The following is a 9,069-nucleotide window of genomic DNA, read 5'->3' as shown; positions in this document are numbered from 1 at the left end:
TCAACATTTGATTTCAAATGAGCTTTGTGTTTCTGTTTGTTTGTGTTTTTTGTTTTATTCTTTGCTTATTTGTTTGTCTTTAACTAGGTTTCACACCCAGCATGGAGCCCAAACTTAAGACCCTAAGGTCAAGACCTGAGCTGAGATCAAGAGTCAGATGCTTAACTGATTGAGCCACCCAAAGGAACTTTGAACCAATTATAGAATCATACTGGTTCTCTAGTTAAGCCATGAGTTGAGCCAAATCTTTGATGTGTTTATACTTGCCCAGGAGTCATGAGTTTGCTTTTTTTGAAAACTGCAGATAAGAAAGAGAGGCAGAAATAGCATGATCCAAGCCTTGGAGGTGGAAATAACATTGGACACAGGCAGAGAACAGCTAACAATTTGGAGTGCAGGAATCATTACCAGCCTTTACTGAGGGCCTACTGTGTCCCTGGCACTTGCCTCTCCATCATTATCACCTTCGTTCCTTACAAAAGTGTAAAACGGATATTAACGGGAACAATGATATCTAGAAGAATCTCATTCTTGGAAGAGAAGTTGAGACTGATTATAATGACTGTTGAATACCAGGCCAAGGAATGTGGATTCTAAGCCCCAGGCAGTAGAAGACTTCCAAGAAGTAGAGACCTAAGAAAACTATCCCAATGGGTTAACCTGGTAACTGCAACTAGGACTGGAGAGGAAGAGATCAGGGGTACTGTACCCTCACACTGCACACACTGTCCCTCTCTTACCATATCTCTTACCATATCGTAGGTTGAATTGTGTCCTCCTAAAGAAGTCCTAACTCCTGGTACCTGAGAATGTGACCTTCTTTGGAGCACGGTCTCTGTGATGTCACGTCTTTAAGTTAAGGTTGAGCCCTACTCCAATGCCTGGAATCGCTTCATTCACAGTGAGGGAAGTTTACACACAGATACACACAGAGAACACCATGTTGCAAAAGAGGCAGATATTGGAGTGAAGCACCTAGAAGGCAAAGAACAAAGCACGACAGCCAGCACCAGAAGCTAAGAAGCAGCAAAGAAGGATCCTTCCCCGGAGACTTCATGGAGAGTATGGCCCTGGGAACGTCTCGGTTTGGCACTTGTAGCCTGTGCCAGTGAGACAGTAGCCATAACAATGAGACAGTAAGTTTCTGCTCTTTAAGCAACAGTTTGTGGTCATTTGTTACAGCAGCTCCTAGGGGAACTAATACAGATTTTAAGGCCAAGAAGTAGAGTCCTGCCCTGGTAATTACCTAAAATGTAGGAGTCGTTTTGAAATTGAGTAATGCATGGAGCCTCGAAGAATTCTGAGGTGCATGATAAAAAGAAAGGCCTAAGAGGATGTCGGTGGTAGGATGATCATGCAGGTCACTTTCTGGTGAGGTCCCAGAGAGGTAGGGACCACGCTGCTGGACATTGGACGGACGATGGCACTTGCTACAAAATGGCAGGGGGCAGGGGGCAGGGAGGCGGGCTAAACTGAGGTGGGCTGCTGGGTGGAGAGTAGACCATGTAAGTGATGAACTTGAATATTTAGCTGAGGAGAATTCCGAGAACAGTGTGGAAGGTGTGGCCTGGTTTCTCCTTGCTGCTTCTAATGAAATGCATGAGGAAGGAGAGTGGTGGCCTATCTGCCAGCCAAGGAGCACCAAGATGGCCAGCTGCCAGAAGAGCCCAGGAAGAAGCAAGCAAGGTCCTCCCCTCAAGGCTTCAGAGAGCGCACGCCTCTGAGGGCATCTTGACTTTGGACTCCAAGAGCTACCACACAATCCATGTCTCAGCTTTTTCAACTGGAGTTTGGACGACCTGTCGTGCAGTGCTAGGCATCCAGTATGTCCCCTCCACCTTGCCCCTTCCTGCTTTCTTGTCCCATCCTCTGAGAAACCCAAAGGTCTCCCCTTCTGTGGCACGGTGTGAACAGGGCAAATCTTCTAGACTACGTTCTTCATCATTCCCGCCACATTTCTGGCCCAGATGGATCCCGGGTCTCCCTGATGAGAGAGAGCTTGGGGCTTTCTCAGAATTTAGATTTCAGTCCTCTAAAGAATTTTCTTTTTGGAAACAATTATACAACACCAAAACAAAAACTAACAATTGTTTCTTTTAAAGAGACACCAGGAATTTAAGGCCTGGGAGTGCGGTTAAGGCCTCCTGAACTCTTAAGGCAAACAGGCAGACTGTCAGGGCGCCACGAGCTGGGGGGTCACAGGTAAAAGCAGACCCCAGTCCCAGCAGCAACAATCAATTCCTCACTCTTACAGAATACCAACACCGTATAAAAGGACTATTTTCTCTTAATCAGCAAAAATGTCTCCTTAATATATGAAAATCAGTCAGAGGAAAAGTGTGTGGGCCTGATTCTGCCACGATCAAGATCTATGGCTTGGAGAAAACCCAAACACAAACAGACCCCACAAAACTACAATCCCCATGTGCCCCAGTATCTTTATGGATAAGAAGTCCTAGATTGTCTTAATTCAATGCCTCCTACAGAACAGCATCATGCGAGACTACCTGGGCCTCTCCCAGTGAGGACGAATCCCAAGACTCTGCGCCCCCCCCCCCCCCCCGGCATGATTCATGAGCCTGGGCCCACTTACCCACACAACTTCTCAGGTGTTGGTTGGCTGTAGGTATAAATCTCCAGGTGGAACAGGGGCCTGTGGCCCCCAAAGGGAGACCCTGAGGAGGGCCCAGTCCCAAGACTCCCAGCTGGAGGACCCAGGTGTGAATACGAGTATGGACCTTCTTTCCCAGGGCTTTGGTGTCCCTGGGCCATCAGAGTAATGGACCCTTACAGATGGTTATGGACATCACCTTTATTTACCAGCCAGCACCAACAGCCATGAACACAAAAAGCAAAGGCACAGGCATGTTTCACCCCGAGTTCTCTGCTACTCTCCACACACACAGCATTCTTCCTCACTCATCCACCTAGACTTTCCAGTCCCACACCTCCAAACCCCACAGCCTTTGCTTGGATGGCCCCTGGATTCTTAGCCATTCCTCGGTACCAATGGTGGAAGAGGCGGCTTGGGAGAATGGGTGTCAGGGAAAGAACTCACAGGCTGCCAGGACCAGCTGACAGCATTCAGTGATCTGCCCTCTCTGGGATTTACAACAAAGTTGGCACGGTTTCTGCTGTTACCTTCATTTCTTTCTTTTGGTTTCAACTTGACATCTTTTACTGCTTCACTCACATCTTTGTGGAGTGTCTTGAGTGCTTTATTGCAAATGATAAACACGGTAAGTAAATCTTTAACGAGGGATAAAGGAAAGACTGTTATATTTATGGCACCATATCACAGCACAGTTTTTTATGTTATTGTTTCCCACAGTCCCTTGCATTTTCAAGAAATGGGCAACAGGGTGATTTCTCGTAAATTCACTCATGCACAGAAAAACATACATCTTACTTCAGCCCCAGCAATTTCCTGCCTCACCTCTCCCGAGTCTGTCTTCCTCATCAGGCCACAAAGGCAAGGTCACAGGTTCATGTCTTCTCATTTGTGGCTGCTCTTGTGCTCAAAAGGGACTGGGGCAGGAAGGCGGGGCCAAGGAGGAACCCCCCACCATGGAGATCTCACTGGCCTCTGCACAGGATACTTTTCCCATCTCTCCCCAGGCTGGTGCTGGCCTGAGGATGAGGTGGACATCTTCCTGGGGATCTCCAACCAGGACCCATTCAAAGCAAGCACAGCAGCTAGATCTTTTGACCCTGACATGGGCTGAACAAGTCAGTTCTGCTCTTTATTAGAACAGGTGCACACGGATGCTGCTATCTTCCAAAATTTTGACCAATCTTTCTACTGGTTGTTTGTTCATTGAATGATTGATTGATTGATTGATTGATTAAAGTTTATTTATTAATTTTGAGAGAGAGAGAGTGAGGAGGGGAGGGACAGATAAAGAGGGAGGGAGAGCATCCCAAGCACACTCCCTGCCAGCACAGAGCCCGACACAGGGCTTGAACTCACAAACAGTGAGATCATGACCTGGACTGAAACCAGGAGTCAGATGCTCAAGCAAATGAGCCACCCAGGTCCTCCCAACTTTTAAAAAATTTTTCGCTCAAAACATAAATAACTAACAAACAACCGAGCAGCCTTATTATTTTGACTATTATTTATTTATCAGGAAGATATAGAACGTGAAAGTTGCACTGAAATGACTCATGTCCAAGCTGTGAAAGAATATAAACGACTCTTTAGAAATACAGGGAGAGGCCAGCGTCTCTCTCACCCTCTGCAAGTTCACCATATCTGTAATTAGTAGGACAGCGGGACTCCGTTTAAAGATGGCTGTCGGTAAGACGGTGGTAACTGCTGCCTGGCTCCCTTTTGACACTGTTTCGTTTAACTATAATAAGACACCACAAGGGGAAGGCAAAACGAGGCAAACTCCAGGCAGCCAGCAGGAAGGAAGAAGGGGAGTGTTGGCAATGTGGCCAGAGTTTGACCCAAAACTAGGACAGGCTTCCATATGCCCTGGAGGAACCCTACAGACCTAGTACTGGTGGGACAGCCATAAGTGGTGCAATGTACATATTTTTTAAAATATATTAAAGTCTCTTAAAGTTGTTCTAAGATCATTCAGCAAATGAAGAAAGACTATTTCAAAAAAACAAAACGTCTACTAAATAGTAGTAAGAACTGCATTCTGGCAGGTATGGCTAAGAAGCTGGGACTCCCTATTCCCTCAGCCTTCCAGCAAGAGAGCAGTATCTTAGGAGGAATCAGCTGGCGGTCAGTAGGTTTAACCGCTGGGCATAGTATGAACAGACAGAGTGGTTAGGGAAAGACGCACACAGTGGGGCTAAGACTACTGTGCAGACCCAGGCTGCACCCTCTGAGGACAGACACCAGAGGTTTCACCCTGCAGGGGAAGCAGACTTCACCAGGAGAGTCCAGCCAAACACGCAAACCCCCTGCACAAAGTTGCAGTGAAGCGACCAGAGCAGATATCCTTGTCTTATCTCTGATCACTGGGGCAAAGCTCTCAGTCTTTCATCAAGTATGGTACCAGTGGTGGAAGTTTTCACAGACGCCCTTCACTGAGTTATGGGCATTTCTTTCCATTTCTAGTTTGTTGAGGGGTTTTATTATGAAAGGGTGTCAGGTTTGTCAAATGTCATTTTTGAATCAATGGTGATGAGATATTGTCTCTGTAGCCTTTTTTACTTCTCTAAGTGTGATTTCCTTTAGTTCTTTCAATATAGAATTCCTGCTTGGAAGCTCTGTCTTTTAATTCAATATCCAGGGCCTCTGCCAGGCAATTCCTGTGGCCTGAGTTTTTCCAGTATATGGGTCACACCTTCCGGTTTTGTTGTACGTCTTACAGTTCTTATTAAAAACTGGGCACTTTAGGTAACATGGGTAGTGAATCTGGATACTAATTCCTTTTCTGCCTTTCTAGGCCTTGATTTGCTGCTGTCTGTGTGTCCATAAGAATACAGAAATTGCTTTTTTAAACAACAAAATAGAAATTCTGCAGCTGAAAAATATAATAACAAATGAAAATTTGACTAGTGGGGCTCAACGACAGATTTGAATGGTTAGAACAAAGATTCAGTGAATTTGAAAATGTAATAATTATAAACACACATGAACTTCACAATTGAGCCCCAAAACACAGGAAGCAAAAAATAACAGACGTCAAGGAGAAATAGACAATTCAACAACAAGCTGTAGACTTCAATGTCCATGTTGAACAATGCGTACCACAGCTAATCAGAAGGTCAAAACAGAAACAGAAGATGTGACCCACAGATAAACCAACTAGACCTAACACTAGAGCACTTTACCCAACGAAATAGAATATGCATTCTTTTCAGGTACACAAAGAACGTTCTCCTAAATATAACCAGTAGGCCATAAAATGAGTCTCAGTAAATCTAAGAGGCTTGAAATCCTAGAGTACCATAGGGGGTAAGCTCCTTTACATCAGTCTTGGCAATACTTTTTTGGATTTGACCCCAAAAGCAAAGGCAATGAAAGACAAAATGAGCAAGTGAGACTACATCAAACTAAAAAGCTTCTGCCTAGCAAAAGAAACCATCAACAATACAAAAAGGCAACCCACTGAATGGGAGAAAATATTTGCAAATCATATATTCGATAAATATCCAAAATATATAAAGAACTCATATAATTCAATAGCAAATAATGATCAATTCAATTAAAAAAGGACAGAGGAACTAAATAGGCATTTTTGCAAAGACATACATATGGCGTATAGGTACATGAAGACATGCTCAGTGTCACCATCATCAGGGGAAATGCAAATCAAAACCACAATGACGTGTCACTTCACACATGTTAGAATGGCTATCATCAAGAAAACAAGAAGTAACAAGCATTAGGGAGGATGTGGAGAAAAGGGAAGCCTTGTGCACTGTTTATGGGAATGCAAACTGGCACAGCCACTGTGGAAAACAGTAAGGAGGGCCCTTCAAAAATTACAGGTAAAATTACCATGTGATCCAGCAATCCCACTTCTGGGTGTTATTCCAAAGGAAAGGGAAGCAGGATCTCAAAGAAATATCTACACTCACAAGCTCCCTGCAGCATTGCTCACAATAGCCAAGATATGTAAACAAGCTAAGTGTCCACCTATGGATGAATGGTTAAAAAAGATGTATATATATATATATATATATATGCACATATATACATATATATGATATGCACATATATGTGAACTTGATATGGAACTTGAGGGCATTATCGTAAGCAAAATAGGTAGGACAGAGAGAAGCAAATACTGTATGATATCACTTTTACATGGAATTTTATAAAGCCAAACTGATAGAAATGGAGAGAGAAATCAAGAGTAGAATGGTGGTGACCAGGGGCTGGGGGATGGGGGGATGGGGAGACATTGGTCAAAGAGTACAAAGTTCCAGTTATAAGACAAATAAATTCTGAGGATCTAATGTGCAGCACAGTGATTATAGTTCATACCACTGTATCATACATTAATAGATACTAAGAGAGTAGATGATCTTAAATGTTCTCACTCAAAAAAAGAGTAATGGTAAAGATGTGATGTGATACAGGTGTTAGCTAATAATACTATAGTGGCAATCATTTTGCAATATAGAAGTGAATCAAATCAACACATTGCACCTTTTAAACTTAAACAGTGTTGCATTTCAAGTAAATCTCAATAAATCTGGGTAAGGTAGGGGGTGGGGATAAGGTGAAGGGCCGTGAGTTAGGTATCTTCACTAGAGTGTTTAACTGGCAAGACTGGGTAAAAATCAGACCCCCGAACATTAGCTTTAGATTAAATGAACCCCCTCACTACACACAAGGAGAGTTGACTCCAGAAACTGTGAGTTAGGCAGATCACAGAGTTGATTACTGACCTAACCAGGTCCAGGGCCCATAGCACCGTACCTTGTTGTTACCTTTTCTCCACACAATATCTAGCTATTTTACTCACCTCTCTCATGACCCTCCAGAGAGGAGAAACAGAAACTTGGGTCAGAGATACCAACTGAGGCTAGACTAAGCCTTGTATGAAAATTTCATCCTCTTCCTGCCATCTAATCTTTAATAGCTGAAAAGACCTCCTTTTCTTTAAGAATGTTAAGACTGGCAGAAGGGCATAATTCTCAGTCATATGGGATCTACCCTCTTGACTGACTCACCTTCCAAAGGCCCCAGCTCCTAAAACCATCCTCTTGGGCACGAAATTTTCAATATATGAAATATGTTGGGGGACACAAACATTCAGACCAAAGCAGACACTGACCCTCCTTAATACTGTCCTAGTTCTTATACCCAGCTAGATCTAGCCCTTTGTGACCCTTGGATGTTTTATTATCACCAGTGAAAGTGATGTCAGGGTCATACATATTAATGTCTACTTCTGATACATCAGTTTATTTCCTTTACAATAATTTACTGCCAAAAAAGAGAAATAACTATAGTGAAAATAACACAGTTCCCAAGTTTTTAGCATTTATTATGGCTGATGTCTTTCCAAAGTGAAGTCGAAATTTGGGGAATGTCTTCATTGTGCTTCTCAAATAGATTACTATGCAAAAAAAACAAAACAAACAAACTAAACAAAACAAAACCCAGAGGTCGTCTCACACAATGGAGAAAGAGGGAGCCACAGGTGCACTGGTGGAAAGCCTCAGACGCCGACATTCCACTGCTATGGTGGTCCCATGGAGTTCAATGAGGGAAGGCCAGCCCATGAAAGTGCTTGACCGCCACATCATTAGAAAATCAGATGCCATCCTTAGGTTGTGTAACCAAACCCAAAGGGTTTCCTTATTGCTCTGTCAGAATGTGACAAAACACTTTCAAGGAAGTTGGCTCCTCTCTTCAAATCAGCCATGCTCTAGTCCGGAGGTGTGGTTGCAACAGGAGGCACCTACTCACCTGGCCCAGGGTTCAGGGGCTGGAAGGAAGGTGGTGTTGGCGGGAAGTGGGGGGCAGCTCCACGTGGAGAAGGTGGGGGACCCCTAGGGCCATCCCAGTTCCACATGGATTAGAAGGGCCCACGCACGACTGTGCTTAGATGCCACTAGTTCCTGGGGCGCCAGAGTGGGGGTGGCACGTTGGACTTCGGGGTTGTGGTGAGCTGGGTCAGGAGGTCTGAGGGCCCTGGTGGCCCTTGCAGTGAGCTGGGCTCGGTGAAGTGCCTCTGGGCGGAAGTCCGCCATTAATCTCCGTCTTTAGGGTCCTCAGCAGCCCTGCGGGGCTCACATGGGGGCTCTGAGCCATGCGGGAATCCCTTCGGTAACCCGGCAACTCGGGAACCCGCAGGGCAGCAGGGAGGGGGCCGGGGATGGGGGGGATGGCCGCTGTCCCCAGCTCTGCCTCCAGGACTGCGTGTGCATGAGCACGCACTGTGGGGCTGACTTTAACCCGTCATTCTTTCATTTCACGTTGTCTTGTGCACACGTGTCCACACACTCCCTCCAATTGTTGTTTGTTTCTGTCTTGTTTGCATATAGAAATGAGTTTTAAAGTAAATATAAGTATTATGGCTTTTAAATTCGCATACGGAAATGTATGCTTAAATCAAAGGAAGGCTTCGACACCCACGGGTAAAAAGC

Source organism: Neofelis nebulosa, chromosome 4, assembly GCF_028018385.1.
Source record: "Neofelis nebulosa isolate mNeoNeb1 chromosome 4, mNeoNeb1.pri, whole genome shotgun sequence".
NCBI classification, from domain to species: domain Eukaryota; kingdom Metazoa; phylum Chordata; class Mammalia; order Carnivora; family Felidae; genus Neofelis; species Neofelis nebulosa.
Note: the sequence above shows the minus strand (reverse complement) of the source record.